A 25,656-nucleotide genomic window follows, 5' to 3' on the forward strand; every position below is an offset into this window, starting at 1 on the left:
GCTTTAAATCTTAAATTTTTAACATGTATGTATTTGTGTCTTGGACATATATTGAGTTGAAAGTATATCCTTCTTCTTCCTAATAATGTTAGACAATAGAGATAACAGCTTCCAAGAATAATATTATCAAAGATCCTCCAACTCGATACAGCTGCAGAAAGGAAAAAGAGGATGCCAGTCCCTCTTCACTCTTCTACTAACTTATGAACCAATAGGTAAAAGAGCCCATTGCACAAGTTACTTGCACACATGCAGGTGTGAACAAAGTTAAGGTAAACACTCAAGGTCAATTACACTTGAAGAGAGTATTGTATTTCAACCTTTACTTGTAAAGGACAATCTGCTTCTATACTTCCCTTTTTAAAATTAGTTTTGTTTGTAAGCATCCTGATATATAGTAATCATACAAAGAAGTTCCCATTTGAAAATTATGAATTCTAATAATTGTATGATAACTGAGGCTTAAAGTCCAATGTCTGAAGTGACTGGCAACAAAACTGTAGTTTACATTTCTCTATATAGTCCTTATCTCTCTAAGATCTTTCATTGCAGTCATAAAACAAATAGCTACTTCATTTAGAACTTAAATATTAGAAAAATTAAATTTTTGTGTTTGATACATCACTATCATGTATTTAAAACTCTGATGCCAAATGAGAACTCAGTTTATAAACTTGCCTATTGACCTGTTGTAAAGTAGGAAGGCAATTACATGGTGGACACATTAGCTTATCGTTTATATACAAATCCTGTTTTAAAAAGCATGATGAGACACTTGGATATTAAATGCACTTCATAAAAAACTTTAATATGAAATAAGAAAACTTTTACTGAGATATAAAAGGATAACACCATTATGTTTGATGCAGTGAATTAAAATCTATTAAACTAATATATATATTATATACAATAACATTATATATTTATCCTGATGCTTTCAACTTCTAAACTCTTGAAACATGATAAAGTGAAATAACATTAATAGGCAGCCTGGAAATGATGTTAATGGCAACACAATTTAAAGGTTAAATAACAATACTTGTTGCACTTCTCTCACAGATTCACAGGCATTTGTGTGATCATGGACATTAAATTCATTGTCAAAGAAAAATCTGAACTCTAAAATGTACATTGGTTTTAAACAGAGGCACCATTCCTTGATAATAGACCATTTGCTCTATGGGGAAAAAAAAAAAAAAAAAAACAGTAGAAAAATATTTTCTTTGGGCCATAAATGCTAGATATAATAGTCAAAACATTTCAGTTTTCCACTCTTAACAATGTTTATTGCTGCCAGAGCAACCCAATGTGCTATATATAAAATAAGAAAATACTACTCTATTACAGCAGTTAGTTTTGATAACTGTTCCCTAGCATAGTTTATATTTAGTTTTTTTCTCTCCAATAAAATTCTTTTGATGTACCATGGGATGGAATATGCACAGAGAGTTAAATATCATTCTTTACAATTACCTAATACTTATGTATAAAAATGTCAATTTAAAGAGAAATTTGTCCATTAAATATGTATTTTGCTAAGATGAAGCAGAGCCATAAACCTTTTTTTAGTATTATAAGCATTGGATGAAGCCGATTATTAGTATAGTCCTTTTAGTTTAGTGAGGATTTTGAAAATATTATATTCTGTTTGTGGAACCATATATCTTAATGATGTTAAATATGAGGCACCCAAACTATTCACAGCTTTTTTGAGTGGAAATTATTTATCTGCATAGATTCTGGGAATAGAATAAAAAACTCTCCAGGGCAAATGGTAATATCAACATCAAATGCCTAGGACTGCAAAGCAAAGAAGCAGTCAGCACAGTTGGGCAAAGGCTGTGTCTACGCAAATAATTTGGAGAAATGGTAGAGCATCTAGAGAACTGAAAAATTATTCTTTTGCTAGGCATATCCGTGCCTGGATAGGAGTAAAAATTTACTTGAATTATCAAGATACATGCTTCAGATCTTACCTGTAAACATAATATCAATTGCCTTTAAAAAACCATTACTAGCCTTTTGATATATTTCTTTTCTATCTCTAAAAACTATGTTTTTCTGTACTCAGAATAATTTATTTTCATTTCTGATGTATATATACCTCAATAATCAAGACTACACATTACATAAAAAAGGACAAATGATTGTGAATCTGTAAGACATTAAAGGCCACTTTGCTGCTTCCAGGCAGCATGTCATTTTAGATAGGGAAGGTTTATGAAACTTTGAAATTTCTGCTATTAGGTAGGAAATCACAATCTGATTCTCAAATTCCCCAGCATATTTCATAGCATTGCTTACATATTGTCATGATGAAATTCTCTCCAACAAGAGCAGCTAAAGCAAGAAATAACCTCTGCTAACACAGTTGACTTGGCAAGTACATGGTCTGCATAAAAAGCAAAGTTTAAAACTAATGCAAAATCGCTGTTATTTCCAACCTACAGTGTTAAACATTTCTAGACTACTAGGTTAGGGAAAAGAGAAAATAATGATGCCAGTGACAAATTTCTGAAAGAAATATTTATATTTCCCAGAAACACACTGCATCAAAATTAAACATGTTGTTTGAAGAAAAGTAGAAATTTTGTCAGCTATGCCTGCTCCTTGTTACATTTTCCCCCTGTGGCCATCAATAAAATGGATTCGATATTTATTCATGGAAGTCTAAGGGGAAACTTCTGATATTTTTCATTTAATATACACACTTTCTCTTTTACTACACTGAAGGCCAAGCTCCCATTATTCCATTATGGAGATATAAATGGATTTTGGCCAATTAAGAATTTTAAAGCATTTTTTTTAGTGCTTTCTTCTATTTGTACTAGAAAAAAGGCAAAAAGGAATATATAACTGCAGACATATAATTTGCACATATAGGAAAAAAATGCAGTAAGTAACAATCTGGGATTTGCTCAAATTGAGGGCACATATGTTAATATTGGACAAAAGAAAATAATTTGAAAAACTCCTGATGTGAATTTTAGTAAGGGAAAAATAGAGTTTAGGATTTGTAGTATGTACTCCTATTACTGTGTTTTCAGAGTCAACCAAAGCAACATGATTTGCAGGTTTGTTTGTTTGCGGGTGTGGGGTTGTGAGTGTATGTGTTTATGTGGTGTATGTGGGTATTTGTGTCTTCTATTTATGAAAACAAAGTCATCTTATCGACTGAAACACAGACTTTATTTGTAGAGATCATTCAGATCCATTGGCTGTACTGCAGAGCCTGTCCATGCAGCCCCAATGAAGACAATGGAAAATAACCAGCAATATTGACATGACCATCGAAAAGGGTGAGAAGGTGGTAAAAAGGAATTTGGAGCAGTCAGTCCAAACACTTAATTGAAAGGACTTTGACCTGTGTTCCTCTTGACAAGTCCTTAGAATCTGAATTTTGTGGCTTACTTACCCTTGCACCTAGTAATGCAAGTTGTCTTAAATTACATGTTTTAAAACACAAAATGAGAGCATAAAAATAAGAAATGAGATGATTGTAAAAATATATGAGAATCATTACATATGATATAGCGAATAAGAGTCAATATTAAAAGAATTTCTCAATGTTGACTCAGAATTAGTTTATTGAAGTCTTATGGGTCTATCAAAATTCCCAAAATTACACTGAGATCTAATAAAATTATAATCTGCTATTGGTACCAGTCAATAATCCATGTGTTCAACAAAGATTGATTTAATGTTTGGTATGTTTAAATAACTCTTCTACGCTTAGATATATGTGTAGGCATATAACACACAAAATGTCATATATTCAAAGATGGCACATACTATGAATAAAAACAAAAAATGAGGGTAGAGAATCTCAGTAAAAGTATTTTGATTTTAAAATAAGATAATCAGTGCAGACTTCATTGAGAAGGTAAGATTTGAACAAAGACTTAATAAATGTGAGAAAGTGGACCTGAACCATTTGAGAGTGTATTCCAAACAGTTAATTGCAAGGTCTTGCAGAAGATACATGCATAGTGTATTTGAGGAATAGTAAGAAGATGAGTATAAAAAAGAAGAGTGATTAGGCGTAAAAGGTGTAAGATGGTTAGTGAGCCAGGCATGTTGGCACACACCTGTAATTCACACAACATGGGAGGCTGACACAGGAGGATGGCAAGTTTGAGGCCAGCCTGAGCAAGTTAGCAAAGTCCTAAGTAACTTAGTGAGACTCATGTCTCAAGATAAACAATAGTAGAAATGGCTGGGGATGTAGCTCAGTGATAAAGTATCTCTGATTTCAATCACTGATTAAAAAAAAATGAAAAGATGGTCATGACAGATGATCCATAGACACGTAGTACTTTGTTAAAATGCAAACGTTTTTTTCTCTTATTGTTCAAAAGGAGTTGGTAGATTTAAAATGAAGAAACAGAATATTATGATTAGACTTGAAAGAAACTTCTGTTCTGACAATAGGAAATAAGTAGTCAAATGCATATAAGTAAGGGGATCAATTACAAGGGTATTGCAAAACTCCACCGAAACGTTAACAGGTTTAGACAAAGGTGTGTGCGATAGAGATTGAATATGTAGTCAAATATTAATATTTTAAATAGGCAAAGATTAGTTGATATACTGATTGTGAGTTGAAGATCAAGAGAGTCAAAAGTTTTACCTCTGGCAAAATAGCATGAGAAGCTCCAAAAATTCATCCCTCAGGGAAACTGATGAAAAAAATAATGTTTTAAAAAAGAAAAAAAGAAAGAAAAATTCATTTAAAGTCTGACATAATCTTAACGGTGTACAGTAAATGAAAAAATATACTAAAGAAAGTATACTAAAATCAGGTAGGAACAGTGGATCTGTGATATTTGAACCAAGAGCTGCTTTCCTTTTTCTCTCCCAAACCAATATGGTTGGGAGAATGTCCTCCCAAATCAACAATATTCCATTCCAGACTGGTGTGGCTGAGAACACAGGGCACCCTTTCCCAGTAGTTCCCAGTCAAAAGGTTTTCTTCTTGAAAGAAGAGAATGTTTACATTTTTATTCTGTTCTCAATTGTCTGTTGCTGGGTCTGAATTTTTGTCAATGGCTGATCAGAAGCGAAGGCTTCTTTTCTGCTCAGCCCATATTTGTGGGAATCAATGTTCTATCTTCAGTGCTCTGAAATGAAGTTAGAATAAATATGAAGCTAATTCTGGTCAGTTCAGATGTATATTTTAAGCCTTAGAATAACCACTCAAAAATATATAATAAAACATAAGTTAAAATGCTACATTTTGATTATGCAAAAGAAGACAGTAAAAGATGAAAAGAAGAACAGTGTGACAAAAAGGAATGAAACATATATAAGCAAAAGAAAAGTGCCAAATGTTAAACCAGCTGTATAACTAATAACATTCCATATTTGTGAATTAAAAAATCCAATCAAAGACAGAAATATAATAGATAAAATTGAATAATATACAATCTGTGATATCCACAGAAAATATTGCAGATTCTAAGACGCAAATAATTGAAAGCAAGAGGATATACAATGACCACAGCAAAGGTGAAATGAGTAAGATAAAACCATGAAAAAGCATTTTAGGCCAAAAAAAAAATTCACTAAATAGAGAAAAATAGAAATTATAATGGTGAAAGAATCAATTTGTTAGGAAGATAAAACCATTAAAAACATATGCACACAACAACAGTACACCAACAAACACAAAGACACTAGCACAGAGAACGGAGAAATAGACAATTCAACAAATAATTGAGGCACTAATATACCACATTAAAAAATGGATTATAAGCATTAAGCAGAAGACTAATAAGGAAACATTAGACACAAACAATACAATAAGGCAACTAGATCTAACAAATACCAATTTCTCTGACCACAATCAAATAAAATTTAAAATCAATAACAGAAACTTGAAAAATTCACAAAACAAACACATGAAAATTAGACAATACCGTGATACAAATAAGAAATCAAATTAAAAAATTAAAAAGGAAATTACAAAATAGCTTAAAATCAACACTAATATATATGTGTACATATATATGTGTATAGAAAAAATATAGCTATAAGTTTGTATATATCAGAGGTATACAAAAGTACATACAAGAGGAAGTGAGGGGAAGGGGAAAAATAATACAAGGGGGACAAACGAATGTCAGTAAAGGGGGCAGAGAGAGAAGAGGGGAGGGGAGGGGAGGGGAGGGGAGGGGGGATAGTAGAGGATAGGAAAGACAGCAGAATACAACAGACACTAGTATGGCAATATGTAAATCAATGGATGTGTAACTGATGTGATTCTGCAATCTGTATATGGGGTAAAAATGGGAGCTCATAACCCACTTGAATCAAATTGTGAAATATGATATATCAAGAACTATGTAATGTTTTGAACAGCCAACAATAAAAAAAAAAAAGTATGAAAGCTTACAAATCATTAATTTATTCTTCCAATTTAAGACACTGGAGAAAAATGAAAACCAGAGCTAAATCAAGGTTAAAAGTTAAAATTTCACTTGTTAATTTAAATGTTCAAGATTTTAAGTAATGAACCGCAGAATAGAAAAAAAAGAGTAGACAAATTAATGGACCAAACTTTATGATTTTTGAAAAATCAACATATTCATAAACATTTAGTTAGACTGGTGAGGATGTGGGGAGAAAGGTACTCTCACACATTGTTGGTGGAACTGCAAATTGGTGCAACCACTATGGAAAGCAGTATGGAGATTCCTTAGAAAATTTTGAACGGGACCATAATTTGACCCAGCTATCCCACTCCTTGATCTATACCCAAAGGACTTAAAAATAGCATACAACAGTAACACAGCCACATCCATGTTCCTAGCAGCTCAACTCACAACAACCAAGCTATGGAAACAACCTAGACATACTTCAATGAATTAATGGATAAAGAAAATGTGGTGTATATACATGATGAAATATTACTCAGCCATAAAGAGGAATGAAATTATGGCATTTACAGGTAAATCAATGGAACTGGAGAATATCATGCTAAGTGAGTTAAGCCAATCTCAAAAAATAAAAATAAAAAACTTCTTTGATTTGGATTTGTGGATACTAACCCAAAATTAGGGAAGTTGGGGAGGGGAATAATACAATTCCATTGGATTAGACAAAGGGAAACGAAGGCAAGAGAGTGGGAAGGGGAATAGGAAAGTGTGAAAAGTGGTGACAGTGACTGGGAGACCAGTGTCTGAAATTGAGGACCCTGGTGACTTCAAGGCTGTGGCATACTTGATGACTAGGAAAGTTTGTGTGCAGAGACGTAGGATGCTCTGTTGCTATGGAGATGTCCTCCATGCTAGAGTCTTATCAGCATCAACCTTTTTCTCAGGTACAGCAGCTCTTGGGAATGAGGAACTTCCTTGCTAAGATAAGGACAATGTTTCACCAGTTCCACTGCTGCTGAATCTGCCCTAGAACTAATAACTTTAAACAATGGACTTTCTTAAGAGCTGCACAATGCTCCTAACATTGCACATTGCAACTGTAGAATGTAACTGAGGAAATAGTTGCATACTGCTGTTAACTCTTTAACATTTTCATGAATACAAAGAATAATGCTTTCATAGTCTTGAATCTGATTTAGAGACATATATAATAAAGATTGCTGGTGCGATGCTTTATATCTGTTTCTCGATCACACAGCAGCACTCCATCCGATCCCAGCTGTTTTATCTTCAAGATCCGCATTTTTTTTCTTTTTCTTTTTATAATATATGATGGTGGAATGCACTACAATTCTATTATATAGAGAGAGCAAAATATTTCAAATCTCTGGTATACAAAGTAAATTCACACTATTTCGTGTCTTCATACATGTACTTTGGATAATAATGATCATCACATTCCATCATCATTTCTAACCCCATGCCCCCTGCCTTCCCCTCCAATAGCTCTGCCCTATCTAAGAATTCATCTATTCCTCCCATGCTAGGTTTTTGGGATTGGCTAAATTCAATTAGCATTATTTTCTCTAACTCCATCCATTTCCTTGCAAATGCCATGATTTTATTCTATTTTATTGCTGAGTAATATTCCATTGTGTATATATGCCACATTATTTTTTTATCCATTCATCTATTGAAGGGCATCTAGATTGGTTCCACAGTTTAGCTATTGTAAATTGTGCTGCTATAAACATTGATGTGGCTGTGTCCCTGTAGTATGCTATTTTTAAGTCCTTTGGGTATAGACCAAGGAGAGGGATAGCTGGGTCAAATGGTGGTTCCATTCCAAATTTTCCAAGAAATCTCAGTACTGCTTTCCATATTGGCTGCACCAATTTGCAGTCCCATCAGCAATGTATGAGTGTACCCTTTTCCCCACATCCTCACCAACATTTATTGTCTTCATAATAGCTGTCATTCTGACTGGAATGAGATGAAATCTTAGAGTAGTTTTTTGATTTGCATTTCTCTAATTGTTAGTGATGATGAACATTTTTTCATATATTTGTTGACTGATTGTACATCATCTTTGGAGAAATGTCTGTTGAGATCCTTGACCCATTTATTGATTGGGTTATTTGTTTTTTTGATGTTTAGCTTTTTGAGTTCTTTATATACCCTACAGATTAGTGCTCTATCTGATGTGTGAGGGATAACGATTAACTCCCTACATGTAGCCTCTCTATTAACCTCACAGATTGTTTCTTTTGGTGAGAAGAAACTTTTTAGTTTGATTCCATCTCATTTATTGATTCTTGATTTTAATTCTTGCACCAAAGGAGTCTTATTAAGGAAGTTAGGGCCTAATCCCACATTATGAAAGTTAGGGCCTACTTTTTCTTCTATTAGACAAAGAATATCTGGTTTTTATTCCTAAGTTCTTAATCCATTGTGAGTTGAGTTTTATTCATGGTGAGAGATAAGGATTTAATTTCATTTTCTTTCATATGGATTTCCAGTTTTCCGAGCACCATTTGTTGAAGAGGCTATCTTTTCTCCAATGCCTGTTTTTGGCACCTTTGTCTAATATAAGATAATTGTAATTTTGTTGGTTAGTCTGTGTGTCCTCTATTCTGTACCATTGGTCTACCAGTCTGTTTCAGTTCCAATACAATGTTGTTTTCGTTACTATTGCTCTGGAGTATAGTTTAAGGTCTGGTATAGTGATGCCACCTGCTCCACTCTTCCTGCTGAGGATTGCTTTAGCTATTCTGGGTCTCTTATTTTTCCAGATGAATTTCATGATTGCTTTTTCTATTTCTATGAGGAATGCCATTGGGATTTTGATTGGAATTGCATTAAATATGTATAGTGTTTTTGGAAGTATGGTCATTTTGATAATATTAATTCTGCCTATCCAAGAGCAAGTTAGATCTTCTCATCTTCTAAGGTATTCTTTGACTTCTTTCTTTAGGGTTCTATAATTTTCATTATATATATCTTTCACCTCTTTCATTAAGTTGATTCCATAGCAGGATATAAAATCAACCAATAAATCAAAGGCATTTCTGTATATCAGTGACAAATCCTCAGAAAGGGAAACAAGGAAAACTACCCCATTTACAACAGCCCCCCAAAAGATCTGCATGTGTTGACTCTTTATTTCTTCTAATCTTCCATCACCTCTTTCGGGAGCCTGCTAGTTTGGCCGTACTGTTTGCGTCAGGAAAGACAGTAAAATTAATCAGTCATAACTTTCCTAGCCTTGTATTTGTATAAAAGACCAGGGTAACTCCACATCATGTAAAACCACAAGAGTGGGTTCCTAAATAGAATAAGTTTTATTCTGTATATGTATAATCTGACAAAATACACTCTACTTTCATGTATAACTAGAAAGAACAAAGTAAATTAATTAATTAGTTAATTAATGAATTTCATATTCAGGAATTAATTTAACAAAAGAAACACAAAACTTATGTTTTGAAAATTAGAAAAAAAATACTGAAAGAAATTGGGATCCAAAAGACTAAAAAACAATTCTATATTACTGTCTTCAAAAAAAAAAAGAACAAACTAGAAGGATTCACATTTCCCAGTTTCAAGACTTACTACAATGCAAAAGTAATTGGTGAGTGTAGTATCAGTGTATGGCTAGACATTCAAATTAATAAAATACAATTAAGGGTGTAAAAATAAAACAATGGATCTATGGTCAATTGGTTTGTAATAATGGTAGAAAGACCATGCAATGGGGGAAAGTATAATCTTTTCAGTTAATGTTGCTGAGATAACTGGATGCCCATCAGCGATTTAACAAACTTGGGTATTTACATTTGATTAAATATAAAAATTAACTCAAGGACATATTTAGTAGATAAAATTATACATTTCATGGAAGAACACTTAGTAGTAAATCTTCCTGATTGTGGATTTAGCAGCATATTTTTAGTTATGACACCAGAAGAAAAGCCACAAAAGAAAAAAAATATGTATTGTGCTTTATCAAAATTAAAAATATCTGTGTTCCAAAAGGTAATGTCTAGAATGTGAAAATATAATGCATTTAATATGAGAAAATATTTTACAATTATATATATGGATAGAGATTTGTATCCAAGATATATAAAAATACTTTTCACAACTCATAAGAAAAGACAAGCATCCTAATTCAAAATGGAATAAAAAACCATATGGAAATTTTTCCAAGAAGTTTTACAAAAGGTCAATAAGCAATCTGAAAATGAGTATGGAGATTCCTTGGAAAACTTGGAATGGAACCACCATTTGACCCAGCTATTCCACTCCTCGGTTTATATCCAAAGGACTTAAAAACAGCATACTACAGTGATGCAGCCACATCAATGTTTATAGAAGCACAATTCACAATAGCTAAACAGTGAAACTAAACTAGATGTTCTTCAGTAGATGAATAAAGAAAAAGCAGTGCATATATATACACAATGGAATGTTACTAGCAAGAAAAGAAAATAAAATCATGGTATTTACAGGTAAAAGGATGGAGTTGGAGAACATTATGTTAAGCGAAGTAAGCCAATCCCAAAAAACCAAAAGCAGAATGTTTTCTCTAATATGTGGATGCTGATCCATAATCGGGATGGGGAGAGCATGGGAGGAATGGAGGAACTTTAGATAGGGCAAAGGGAGGGAGGGGATGGGAGGGGTAGGAAAGATGGTAAAATGAGATAGACATCATTACCCTAAGTTCTAATGTATCATTTGCTTAAATGGTAAAACAGAATTATCCTAATCCCTTTGCAATTCTACTCTTAGGTTTATACCCAAGAGAAATGAATATATATATATATATATATATATATATATATATATATATATATATCCACAGAAAACTTTTATATGGAAGTATTTGGCAGTATTGTTCATCCTAGCTGAAAGATGGGAAGAAAAATAAATATTAATCAACTGATGAATGGATAAATGGATTACAGGTTTTTCCACACAATGGAATATCTTTCAATCATTAAAAGGAACAAAATGCTGGCACCTATTACAGCATGATGAACCTCAAAAACAACAAATGTCACCAAAGATCCCATGTTATATGAATACATTTAAAATAAATATGTAGAATAGGCAACTATATAGACAATTAATGAGCAGAAGTTGCATAGAGCTGGTACACTGTGAAGGGAGATTGTGATAACAAAAGGGATTCCTTTCAAGGTAATGAAAACATTCTTACTCTAATGATGGATGAACATACCTGCAAATGCACCCAAAATGTGAATTGTATACTTTAAGTGAGTGAAATCTCTGCATATGAATTATATCTCAAAAAGATATTTCTAAAAAAGAGAAAAATCAATTCATACTTCACAGATTTTGACCTTGACAATGTGAAGAATGGTGTTAAAGCTTCTGAGATGTTAAAAAAATGTGGATGGACAGTGTGTAGTTCAGGCTGAATTGTCTATTAGACATCCAAGTGGGTATTTCAAAATAGGAAGTTGAATATACAAACATGCAGATGAGGGCAGTGGGCCAAGCTAGCAATATGTATTTGGCACTAATTAGTACAAGGTATGTAAAAGCCATTAAGTTGAAAGGCATTAACAAGAGAATTAACACAGACAAAGATTGGAAGAAATCCAAGGATTGTGCTTTGGAGTTTTCAAATTTAGAGACTGAAGAAATGAGGAAAATTGAGAGCATATAGTATAATAGTCTGAAATGAGAAAATGATGCTACCTGTTAATCAACTTTTAAGAAAGATTTCCATAAGTAGAAAATAATGCTTCAAATGCCATTGTTAAACAGAAAACTAAGAATTGGATATCATAATTCAAAGGTAATTTTGACTGTGATTAAAAGCAACAGCCACAGAATGACAAAGAATGAAAGCTTAGGTGGATTGTATCCAAGTGAGAACTGAACAATTAAATCATAATTTTATCACAATTCCTGAAAATTCAAAGCAAATAAAAGAAAAATACTTGTATATAGAGTGTGTGACATAATCACACATAGAACAATTAGTTCTAATAAATCTGAAGAACATTTTAGGCTGTAACTAAGGCAACCTGCTCTCCCAATTTTTCCAGAGTTGATACGGTTCCAGGACAACAAAAATTGGGGTTTTAAAAAACAGGATGCGGAACAAGATAGAAGCTGGATAAGATTCTCCAGTGCTTGTGTTTGAATAGAAACATCAATCTGAATAGTTAACCTTGCACCAAACTATATTCACAATATAGCTAAGAGAGCCATACAAGAGACCTTAGTGCCTGGTATTAATATAATACAAGAAAACATGCATTGATGAAGTCAGGAAAGTGTCACCTGTAACAGACTTCCCCTAACTCTGAGCAATGCAGCATGGAGACACTACTCGCATTTTGGGAAGGGAGAAGGAATTAAGTACAGGCTTTAGATGATAAACCTAGTATAAGACCCAAAATAGTGAAAGGTGATATATATTCTGGGGCAAAGACCCATGACCCCAAACTCCAGGTCAGTATCCAGAATTTGAGCTGTTGGAATTTCATTAGCCAAATAGCAAAGAGACTATCTCTACTTCTCCTTCACCAACGTTGTTCAGCACAATGAGCAGCAAGTCTTTACCAACTAATGAGAGGTAGCACAGAACTTTGCCTTGGAACTCAGTGCCAGGCCCACTATGGTGAGACCCAGTATCAGTCAGAAACAAAAGTCTCTATACCCAGAAAGAGCATAATACATGGAGACTGTAGACTTTTCCTAGCATCAGGTAGAGATCTAGGCCCTCATGAGAGAAGCCATGTTTTAACAGCCTTAGAGCACATCTTGATGCAACCCCCAAAACTACTCAAGTTCTTATGACTGTGAGACTCAAGAGCAACCTAGCTTACTGACAGCCTTAGTAGTCAAGAACTATCTTCATCTTCTGTCCCCCAAACTCAGGCAGCACAGCTCTCCCCAGCCAGAGCTCAACTCCAGATGGAATCTCCAGATGGAACCTACAGACACACCCTGGCACCATGCAGAGACTTAACGCCCAGAGGCATAGACCTGTGCTTTGGAGTGCTCCAATGCCAGTTCAGTAGGGACCTAGATGTTTCCTTGAATCTATAAGGGTCCTTGTGGTGGTGAGAATCAAGCATGGCCCAGCTTGGCAAGAACCAGCCTAGTGACCAAGGAATGATCTTTACACTGCCCTAATCTTGGGCAGCATAATGTGGAGCAAGATTGCATTTGCTGGGAGTAGGAACTGGTAATAAGCTGGATCTTGCCTTGCAACTCAGTGCTGGGCTGGTGAAAAGGAACTCTGAACAGATCCTTTTATCCCTCATCCCCAGGTCAGTACCTTTAGTTGGAGCCTCTGGAAAAGTCCTAGTGCTGGGTAGATATGTGTGGCCCCACTGCATCAGACTTCTATTCCAGCTAGCCTCATCTGTGGCTATTGAAATACTAAAAATGTGAAAATCCATAGCAATAAAAAAGTACAAAATAAGTAGATTCAAATTTTATTCTTTATATTAATTCAGAATCCACTGTATTTGTGCTTATTCATACATAGTAAAAAGCATGTTAATATCATTAGTAACCAATCTTTTGGGGGGAGTACTGGGGAATGAACCCAGTATTGTTTCATTGCTGAGCTACATTCCTAGCCCTTTTTAGTTATTTATTTTTATATTGAGATAGGATCTCACTAAGTTGCTTATGGCCTCGATAAGTTGCTAAGACTGGCTTCTAACTTGCTATCTTCCTGGCTCAGCCACCTGAGTTTCTGGGATTACAAGTGTGCTACACTGCACCTGGCTAGTAACTGAAATTTTGAAGAAAATGTGACACTAATGTTTAAACAAAATATAATCTCTATACTCCCAAAATTTACCTCCATAAGTGTTTGTAGCTGTTTTATTTTTGTGTTTGTTTTGGAAAATATAACTTCTAAGGATTCTGATCAATACAAAGTATCAGTCACCAATTCTGTAATGAGTGATCCTAATGCTCACAATATAGAATGTAAATCAGTAAAAATAGCAAGAAATTCCTGAAAAAAAAAAAAAAAAGCTAATCCTAAATCTGTAAAACAGAAAGCAAGCCCTGGAGCAATGTTTCATATAGGGAAATGAGAAACAATCAAGGTCACTTTGTAAGGATTTTGGAACAATTTTGAAGAAAATCCACAAGAGTGAAAATGATAAATGCAGTGACCTGAATTATATTAAAGCTTTTAAAAACTATAAGTTCAAAATGATCCTCAAAAGAATAATCACTGGTAACCTTCCAATACTGACAATGAAAGAAATCAATATTCATAAAATGATAAGGAGAATAAGCATTTAAACTTCACTTAAGAATAAATATTGCATTTCATATAGGGCAGCTTTACAGTTGATGAAAGAATATTGCTCTCTACAGACATATTCCAGGAAATAAAGAAAATTACTACAAACATGAAATCAACAGTTTTACAAAACCTTGAAAAAAAACTAGATTTAGGTAATCATCATCCATGATTGCCAGCATAACAAGAAAACTGGCTATGTCTTAGGATTTAACTACTATTTTGCAGAAATGTTAAACAGAGAGAATCAAGTTAATGAAATGGAGATTACAATAGCCAACTTAGAAACAATGTGATGAATACATTAAAAAAAGGGTAACAGAGAGAAAGAGAAGAGAGAAAAATGAACTATAGATTAAAAGACTTAAAAATCCTTTAAATGTGTAGAGTTTCTTTGGGTTCTAATTTAACAAAACAAGTTGAAGAACTTAAGCAACAATTGGGGATATTTAATGAAAATTTATCTTACTATAGATTATTGCTCCTTTTTAAGGTATAGTGATATCCTTGTGGTTATATTTTTATATTTTTATACACACACATTAAAAAGTATAGTATGAGGTATTAAAGATTGGCCATAAATTGATAACTATATTAATAATAATTTTAGAAAAACTTGTAGAAGCTACTTTCAGTCATTTTTGAGTTGACTTGTTGCTGTGATACACAGTTTCTTGTACATTTACAGCTTTGCACCTTAAGGGCAAATCCTTTCTCTCAGACTGAGAGCTTTCTTCCATGTAGTAGGAACTTCCTGGGTCCTCCTGTCATAGAAGAGATGTTTCCAGAGAAGCATCAAAAGAGTTCCTAGAGGGAAGGGCTATTTCAACCCAGGACCAGCCTGTTTCTTGGCATATGAGACAGAAAAGAATTTCAGCATGAAATTTCAAAATCATAGGCAGGTTTATTTAGAAAAGTAGATACACATTCAAGGGAAAGTGTGGTTATCTCAAGTGTGAGAAGCCTCTCATTGGGATGGGGCTCCAATATTTATAGAGGGTAGGTATTTAAAGGCCAGACTAGGTGGCTCCAGGGTGGAGCTGCACAAATTCATACCATTTTTTTTCTGCATTTACACATTTTCCTCATTTTATAAAGGCATGGGCCAAGGGTGTGTCACTCAGGAGATACAACTGTTCCTGAACATTTTCTGCATCTCAGTGGCTTGTGGATGTTTCTTTTAAGACTCACTATGCCTCTCTTTCTTCTAAATCCTTATCTCACTTCTATGCATAGCCCATAATTGTATGGATTTAATGCCTTCAAGATGAGCTCTCAACCAAACCAGTGAGAGGTAGGAATAATTGAAAAAATATCAGTGTCTCCTAAAATTTTTCTCAGATAATCCAAGTGGGGTGAATAGGAGCCAAATTAAAAACAAACAAACAAACAAAAAACCCATTCTTTTGCATTTGCATACCATTGTATTAGTGTTACTCCCTTCCTGACGTTTTCCAGATCTCTCATTATGATTCTTGGCATCATTTTCCAAATTAACCACCTATGTTTAAGGTTTTCTTTGAGTGTCTGTTTTCAGGAACACAATGTAATAAGTGATTCTATCAGGCAGAAACACTAAACAGCATCCTAGAATTAGATTATTCTTTAGTCAGATGGCAAACACCCCATTGCTGATGGTAACAGACTATGTCTCTATCATGACAGAGCATCACAAAGACTAGTGATCTTAGTAAAAGAGTTGAGATTCAGGTGAAATAAAAGAACTGGCATGTGAAGTACCTCTCAGCATCTGAAATGCACAAGGGCAAGAAATATTACAAAGAATGTGATTTTGCCTTAGCAGTTTTGAAACAAGGTTCAAATCACATAATTATCAACTCAGGGAGTATTATGAAAACCAAGTATCCTACCTAGCAGCATTTAAAGATTATCCATGAAGAATTCAGGCCCAGACATTTACCCTAAATATAACAAAGCTACAAGGGGGAATGAAAGCAAAAGTTGGCACGTCTTCTAAATTAAGGTCTACATTAGGGTCATAGGGAAGATATAGGAAACTAAGATAGAAGTAAGACTTTATTGAGGACTCTAAAAAAAAAGGTTCAACTAGAGGAGACTGCATACTGTGGGGGAATATGCAAAGGCTGCACCTGAGATGGATGCCTTACAGGAGAATCCTCACCCTCCTCAGGATCTGCCCTGGTTATCTTCCTGGGCTGCAAATTCGGTCAGACACTCAATATTATGCAGAGAAACATGGTCCTTGTTTCAGAAGGAAATATCTTATTTACCAAAATCATTGCAGGTCTTGATGATATAAACCAGTGGAAATTCAAAGAACATATTTTATGTAGATCTTAAAGGTGATGGACTCCAGTAAGGAAATATGGGACAAAACTCCTGGAATGAGGAGAGTTTATTGATATAGTGACACTCTGTTAAAGTCTGTAAACAAGTCAGGATGGCGCCTGGCATTTTGCCAGAGAAATGTTAGAGTCTGTAAACAAATCTGGATGGCGCCTGGCAAAATGACAGAGGGAGTGGTTTGTAAAGTAATGCCAGAGAGCCATTAAGTGTGGAGATTTCTTATTGGTTGACTGATGTATCTAGTTTATGCTAATTAAGATAAGCTGTGTGGAATGTATAAATACCGCTCCTGTCCTACAATAAACGGCTCCTACTCCTGCTGTATCAATCTACACAAGTTGCTCATCACCCCCCAGTTATTTTGCTGCAGCTGGACTGCAGCAACACTCTATGATTTAGTACATGAAATCCTGACAAAGACACCCAGGACTTATATAACTTTCCATTTTAAGAGCTCTTTAAACATATTAAGGGTCAAGGAGCCCTCACAAGGTACTTCACAAGCCAGTTCTTTTATTTTACCTGCATCTCATCTCATTTACTAAGAGCAAGAGTCATTGTGATGCTCTATAATGACATAATAACAATAACTTACACTAACTGAGACAGATAGGCCAAAATTGCCTTCACAGAGCATCAAAGAAGAGATAAGTAGGCCCATAGAGTTGAGCACATTAGAAAGGATGTATTAGGGGAAAAAATATTCCACGTGCTTACTGTGTTCTCCAAGAAGGTCCAAAGGATTTTGTTGCTAAAACAAAAGGAACATAAACACTGACAGGCCCCTTGATGATGTTTCAGTCAGTTTTTTCACCACTGCAACTAACAGACCCAACCAGAACAATTATAGAGGAGGAAAAGTTTATTGGGAAGCTCACAGTTTCAGAGGTCTCAATCCATACACAGCAGGATCCAATCCTCTGGCTGAAGGTAAGGCAGAATATCATGGTGGAAGAGTGTGGCAGAGGGAACCAGAAAGACTCCACTCTCCAGATATAAAATGTATATCCCATTATCATGCCCCCAGTGAACCACTTCCTCCAGCTACACGCCACCTGCCTGTAGTTACCACTCAGTTAATCCCATGAGGGATTAATTTACTGATTGGACTAAGGCTGTAACCTAATCACATATCCTTCAAACCTCCTTGCATTGTCTTACATGTGAGCTTTTCAGGGACACCTCACATCCAAACCATAACAGGTGAGAAGCTCTCGGTGGTCTTCCTTTGAAGGTCAGGATTGGGGATAGGAGATGCTGTCTTGAAACTTGGCTCCTCAGTACCAATGAAATAAAAAGATTACAGATTATCAGAAGCCAGAGAGTGATAATTTTCCAATATAATTTTTCTATAACTTTCTGAATGATAAGCAAAATTGGAGGAATAGTAAAGACCCAGGCCATAAGTCCCTGTGGCAAGGCAAATAGAACAAAAGGGAAATACACTATTTGATCAATACAGTCAAAATGATTAAAAAAAAAAAAAACTAAAGGCAGATGTCAATGACTGCAATGTCCAACTTCTTATCCTTTGCCCAACTTCCATACCTGAACTAGTTCTCTGAAAGAAGAACTCATCACTGGGAGTTATGGGTCCTTACAATCTACATAAATGTATCAGTTGACACAATTTTTTCCACAAAGGGAACTTTGACTATTTTATCCAGATTATGACCTATATTTTCCATCATTTGAGGTCTCTAAAATCATATTTAGAAACAAAAATACTCTCATATGATGTGCTTTAAAAAGAAAGAAAAATATGCTTTTTAATATGTACACCCAATTCTACAAAGCAATTCTTAAAACAGGAATATATGTAGAATCTAGATAGATTTTAAATATATATGGATCACATGACTGTGAACTTTTATTGTGTTCTTCATTAGTTTGTTTTAATTTTATTATTTTACAAAGATTGTATATTTTTAGTATTATTTTGAAAATACTAAGATGCAAATCTACCCATGATACATTTCCATTGTGTAGAAAGCAAATCTTAGAGCTATTTCCAGAGGTGACTCCCAGGATTTAAAATAATGTTAGAAAATATTTCCAATTAAGAGTGATGAAAGCACAAAAATATCCCTTTGGGGTCTTCTGGAAGCAGCTATCTGAATTCTTGTTCCCATCTCTGGCATCAGAGTTGAAAACCTAAGATCAAAAATCTAGTCCAACTGGCCATCTCAATGCTTTTAAAGATCTTTTCATATACTTTGAAAAAATATGGATGGAACTGTCTTTCTGGAGGCTAGCAAACATGTGTGGATCTAATGTAGCAAGGTGGCTTGTCTCAAAGAGCATCTACTGACACCCTTACAAGCCATATTCCTGTACTATCTTTGTACCTAAAAAATTTAAGGATAACCTATCACATATCCCAAATGAATTACTGGATGCCAGTAAATAGAATTTTATAATAGTAGATATGTCTTACACATACATACATGCATATTTATATACACGTACTCTTTTCATTATCTCAATCACATCAACAAAATAAATAATTTACTAATCAAATTAATGAGATAATTGAGACAACAAATATTATACTTGTTAAATGGGGTCAAATAATAGCATATAAAGCTAAAATAAATATTAATCTTTAAAAGTACATTTATCTACTGAATCCAAAAACTATACTCTCGATGTTGCTGGTAAAAAGAACTATACATCAAATGATTTTGCAATCCAGTAAATGTCAGTAAATGTCAAAAACAAGAAGTCACGAAAAGTTTAATAACAAAGAACCTAACTATAAAAAGGATAATAAAAGTTTTTCCATAGGGATTTTGAGGTTTTGCTACAAAATTAGAATATAAAAAAGATACATTTGAGAGATTCCTAGCCTCCTAAGTTTATGTATATTCTGATTACATGCTGTGGGATAAGATTTGTTGGGTGTGTATGTAATATATGTGATGGGTGAAGACACATAAATAATCACAGAAACACATCAAGAATTACAGGGATACCTGTAATACCATTCAATCCCATAAAACACTTCTTACCTTTTCAGAGAAGTCCAACTTAAAGAGATCTGGAATTTCCTTGATATCAGTGGGCCTACTAGAAAACCTTGCTTTCTATGACCTTTGCCAAAGACTAGACTAAGATGCAGCTAGTGGTCAATGAGAATCCACTGTTATGTACAGAATAATCTGGAAGACCACTTGAATCAGCATAGATTCTTTCATTTTACTGGGCTATTGATAAAACAATAATGATTTAAAAGAAAAAAAATTGGAATCTATAATTTCAGTATGAGAGATTACTAAAGAAATACTTGTAGATATTGATTAAAATTTATGACAGTAATTAGAGATTTGTGGATAGTTGCAAAACAGGAAAAATAGGTCATAAGTTTGGGATAAACACCTATTACAACACAGATTTTGCTAGAATCAATTCCATAATAATTGATTATATATGTGCAGAGACTCTTTTATAGTCTGGAAGAACAGAAAATCATCATCATGTTTATTAGGCAAGCAGAGATAATCTGGTGATAGACACTCTACTTTCTGGTATAAAAATTCCCTTGCTGGTAATTAAATCACACATGAAACTAGTTTATGTAAGCAGCCTCAAAAATTGCATGGTACATAGTAAATGTTGTGTAAGAATTGATTAGTAATATAATCAGTTGGAGAATCTAGCAAATAGAGGAGTTAATGGAAAAAATATTCATAAGAGATTCAAACTGTCAAAGTGGGATGCGAAATTTCCAGAAACAGGAGTTTGCTTAAGAGAGCCATGGACAATAGACAATAGCATCTGCTCAATGCAATTTCCTACACCTACTGTAGGAGGTAAGTGTTGTATCTCTAGTTCTAAGTTAATCAGAATGCCCTTTTGGTGTTTGATCACATATGAGTAGCCTTTGGTTATGTGGTCAACAGTTCCAAAAATCTACCCAGTGTTCAAAGCTATTCTGACCTGTGCATAGAGGAACATGAACAAAAACTGAGCAACCAGACAAAATCCAAGTCAGATACTGAGTGTCCACAGAATATACAGTTAAGGGAGGAACTTTAAAAATATAGCAGAGATTTGGGGGGGTAGGGTGTATACAATTGTATCCATGTTGAAGGAAGTAGGATATAGCAAATTTGGCAATCAAATAACCAGCAAATACTGGCATAACCTATGCCATTTCTAGCTTAAAAACGAACAAAAAACGCTATTTCTCAGTCTGATATAAATGGTAAAGATTTAGTTAAATAATCATATTATAAAAAAAATAAGGTCTTCATTTTCTAGAAACAGTGTTCTTTGAATTTGCAATACTTCCATTAATTTCTTCTTTGCTAAAACAAAACTCTCTCATTCTCCTTGGGCTCAGTTTTCACATTTTGGGACTGAGAATAGAATATGAATTTTAAGGTTTTCCTTCAGATAAAACATGCACATTGCTTTATATGAATAAACCCTATTCAGCTTTTCACCTTAATCAATGTAAAAACAACTTAGAACAAACCCATTAAGATACTGAGTAAAAATATAGCAACAAATCTGTAAAGGAGAAAAGGACATCATGGCTCTTAACTGCCATTCTACTAGCTGGGTATCTTACAATGTAATAGTAACAGAACAGAGTTAAGTGGGTTCAACTTGTACAATGGATGAAAGAACACTTCTACCCTATAAAACATGATGTATGTCTCTTTAGAGATTAGAAACATTTTTAGCACAACATTTGAAAATTCTAGTATTCAACAATAGATAAATGATTTCTACTTTTCTCAAATGGTAAAACATTTGAAAATCTCAAAAAAGACATTGTCTAATATCTTATTTATTCACTTGCTGTGAGAAATTGAATTATCCATTCCTCTCTAATTTCCTTTTCCAAAAAAAGGGAATAATTACAAAATAACAGCAAAGTATCTTGAAACTACATAATGGACGATTTCCGCAGTCTGGCTGGGCACAATTCAGGAGCCACTTGTCAAAAGAAAGGAACTTTATTTTTAGAACCACACATGCCAAACAAAACAGCTCCTCAGGAAAAACCCTCAGAGCCCAACTGCCACCACCTACTTCCCACAAGCCTCTCAACCTCCCCCACTCCTCCTGCTCTTGAGGCCGATTGGCTGGGTCGTGTGGGCGGAGACAAAAAAGTCCCCCAATGAGCAGCTCCGTAGTCTGAAAGGGCGGAGAAACAGCCCAATGAGCATCACCACAGAGGAGCCAATCAGCTAGAAGTTGCTGGGACCGCTGTGAGCCAATCATCAGCCGGCAACTGGAAGTTTGCTGGCAGCTGGAAGTTTGCTGGGGCCCCTTGGGCTGTGGCTCTCAACAGAAGATGTCAATATGTATTCAAAGTGATTTTAACCGTATAAAATATTTTTATATATTATTAAAACCCACCAAGTTGTGTGGATTTCAATTCATTACAACCCACACATATTACCATGAAGGAAAATGTTACCAAATTAAAATTCAAGACAGTTGAAAAACTATTCAGAACTTCCCAAAACTGTCATTATTTAAGCAGTTTAGAGAAAACTGTGCTTAAAAAAAAGCAGCCGATGCACATAAAAAAGAATTAGGTTGGTGTAGAGCATCTCATCTGAATGCAGAGAGAGGGAGGGCACTAAACAAGTCAGATTAATATAGAGAAATGGGTTGTTTTCCCAGAATCATTCTGTAATCAGGTAATGTATCACATTATCCAATCATCCCTGACAGCAAGGCTGCTTTATCCTACCTTGACTAAGAAGAGCAGAGCAAATTGTATCACCTGAAATTATAGGTTTTAAAATTGAATTATATTATTTTACATCAGCCATGTCAGGACTTTTACAAATTATTAATCTCCTGGTAAACATTCTCACATCTAAAACACAATTATTATTTATAAGCAAAGTGAATGTGTTAGGAAAATATAACAGATAGTTAAATTGCCTGCTGTCCCATAGGACTAGAAAATGAGACATTGCATTTCTTAAGGCCATCCTAAAAGGAATATTGAAAAGTAAATAGAATGACTGAACATTTGGTAAATTGCCATTTCAATGAATCATGTACTTTCTAAATTCAGAAGGTAGAACCTTTCAGGAAAGTAACAAACTGGGAAATGCATATGAAGTGTTCTAAAAGGGAATTAATAAAACATTGACTTCCGGCTGTGGGTACAGCTCAATGGTAGAGCACTTGCCTTGCATGTGTGATGCCTGAGTTCACTCTCCAGTACTGCAAAATAAAACAAAACATAACAACAACAACAACCAAAAAAACCCCAAAACGTTGGCATTTAAGACTCAAAATTCACTTGTAAAACTAGAAAAGATTTTCTCCTTTATGCAGAGAGTACTACATTATTCTTTTTAGGTGAGCATGAGCAGTGTAAAACATGGCATTCATTTTCATGATCCCAATTTTTCATTCATTGCTTTAATAAAATGCTTAATAGTGCTCTTTAAAATTTTTTTTTAATAATTCAGTACTTCACCTTGGGAAATACATTGCCTACATTTTTAAATGAAATACTTTAAGATCTTCCTCACAGTTATATTGAAATTTCATAGAATTTGTTACTCGTGTGATTTCTGACACTGAATTGACACCTTAAACAGGTGTACTGGTGTCTACATGTCAAAATGCTTAGGCAAGCCACATTAGGCATAGGTTATGTCTAACTTCACCTTCTTATTTCCAGTTATATGTTGTATGCAATCCTAAATAATGTAGGATCTTTGAAAGTTAGATTTTAACTTTTTCAATGAAGATGCAAATATCTAAAACAAGGGTTTGAGGCATATCTTTGGTCTTACATCACCTGAATAGAGAAACATAGTATTCTAACTTCAAAAGTTTTGCCATAAATGTTTAGAATAAAATTTTAGTGGCTCTCACTTATCATTATCAGGCACTGAACTTAACTCTGAAATAAGTATTGCTCAAAGCTTCAAAGAATTCACAAGGATTTGTCTCAGATAATATCCCTAAGACCCAAGCAGGAAGTTCTTTAAGTGTACAACTATTTGATTGCAATAATTCCCTTCTTTAATTCTATCACATCTTATCATCCAATCCATAGTCAACTATTCATGGCAGATCAAATCCAGAGCAAATCTTTTGCACTTCAGCTTTTTCACTTCTGTGTTTTATCACTTGCCTAACTCCTTACAGCTTCATGGAATCCTTTGTAATTTAGAACAGATAGTCAGTTAACTCTAACTTACTAAAATAATGCAGTTATTGGGCACAAAACAAGAACATAAAAACCAGTGCTTTAAAATCCTTTTTGATAGCTTTCTGACTAGAGTCGTCAGAAAGCAATTTGGCACTGCAGCCATGAATGCTATGAGCCAATTTATGACAAATAAGAACTTATCTTCTGTATGCAAAGCTCTGCGGCTTTAAGGCAGGTGACGGAGACCCACTTCTTGGATGGGAAACATATAGGTTCATCAGATTATGAATCAATAAATACATGGAGTAAGTATTATTTATCTTTCACCTCTCAGTGCACATTATTAGGTCTGGTAAATAGCTTAAGCTTTCCCATTTTCTTACTTTGAAGGTCGTTTGAAAATTAAAATATTTCATTTTTATGAAATATCACTACATTGTAATAAAATACCCTTATTTGACTTCAAAACACTTATTCTCATATTTATTTCTCTTGAAGTTTTCCAATTTGACAGGACTCATGCTTTATCCTCTTTTGGAATTGCCTCTAATATTTTTAGAGATTTTTTTCACAAAATAAAGCAGAGCTTCAAATAATTTATTCAATTTCTGGTTACAAAATCTAAAATATTTGGAAAAAAATAGATTTCAATTTGAAAAATCTTCAAGATAAACATTTCCTTGTAAACAGAGCTGTTCCTTCAGGGAAAGTTCTATAAACCTGAGGATAATGAAACTATTTCATTTTCCATTTGTTTAGGAAGGCCCAGAAGGGCTATTTATGTACTAATAGGTTTATTAATAAAACCAAAAAAGTAATAATCTCACCTGTATAGTGATCAGTGAAGCTAAAGATAATGGAAAACCACCATTACATAAGAGGAAATTTTATGGCTTCAGGACTCTCTGGATAATTCCTTTTTATAAGCTTTTCCTTTTTTTTTTTAATCTTTGCATATATCCCTCTTCACTTTATTATAAACTATGTAAAATATTTAAATAATTTTATTAATATTAATGTTATAAACACAAATAGACATCTTGCAAATTAATAAAACCCTTGCATACCAGTGCTGCTTATCAAAATCCCCCTGTAAATCTATTAATTTGGTGATTCGGCTTACTTATGCATTCATCAGCATATGTTCTTAGACACATTTGCAGTGACCATTACAATCCATCCTCTCAAAGTAAGTTAAGCACTTTAATAAAAGGTCTACAAGAAAGATGAACTAGCTATTTCCAGAACTCTTACTCTGTGGCAGGGTTTATAAAAGGAAGAAAATTAGGGAGGATGAGTTTTTTAAATCAATTATTCTATGTGTATGTACTAAATGAAATGACATAGCTAGGTCTACATACATGAGACTGACCTATATAAAATATTTTGTTTAAAAAAACCTGTCAATAAAATTTAACTATTTTTCATTGCCACTATCTATTGTATATTGAAAGTATTATTTTGTCAATAATTATTCATATTTGATAAGAAAAGTA

Source organism: Marmota flaviventris, chromosome 7, assembly GCF_047511675.1.
Source record: "Marmota flaviventris isolate mMarFla1 chromosome 7, mMarFla1.hap1, whole genome shotgun sequence".
Lineage (NCBI taxonomy): Eukaryota > Metazoa > Chordata > Mammalia > Rodentia > Sciuridae > Marmota > Marmota flaviventris.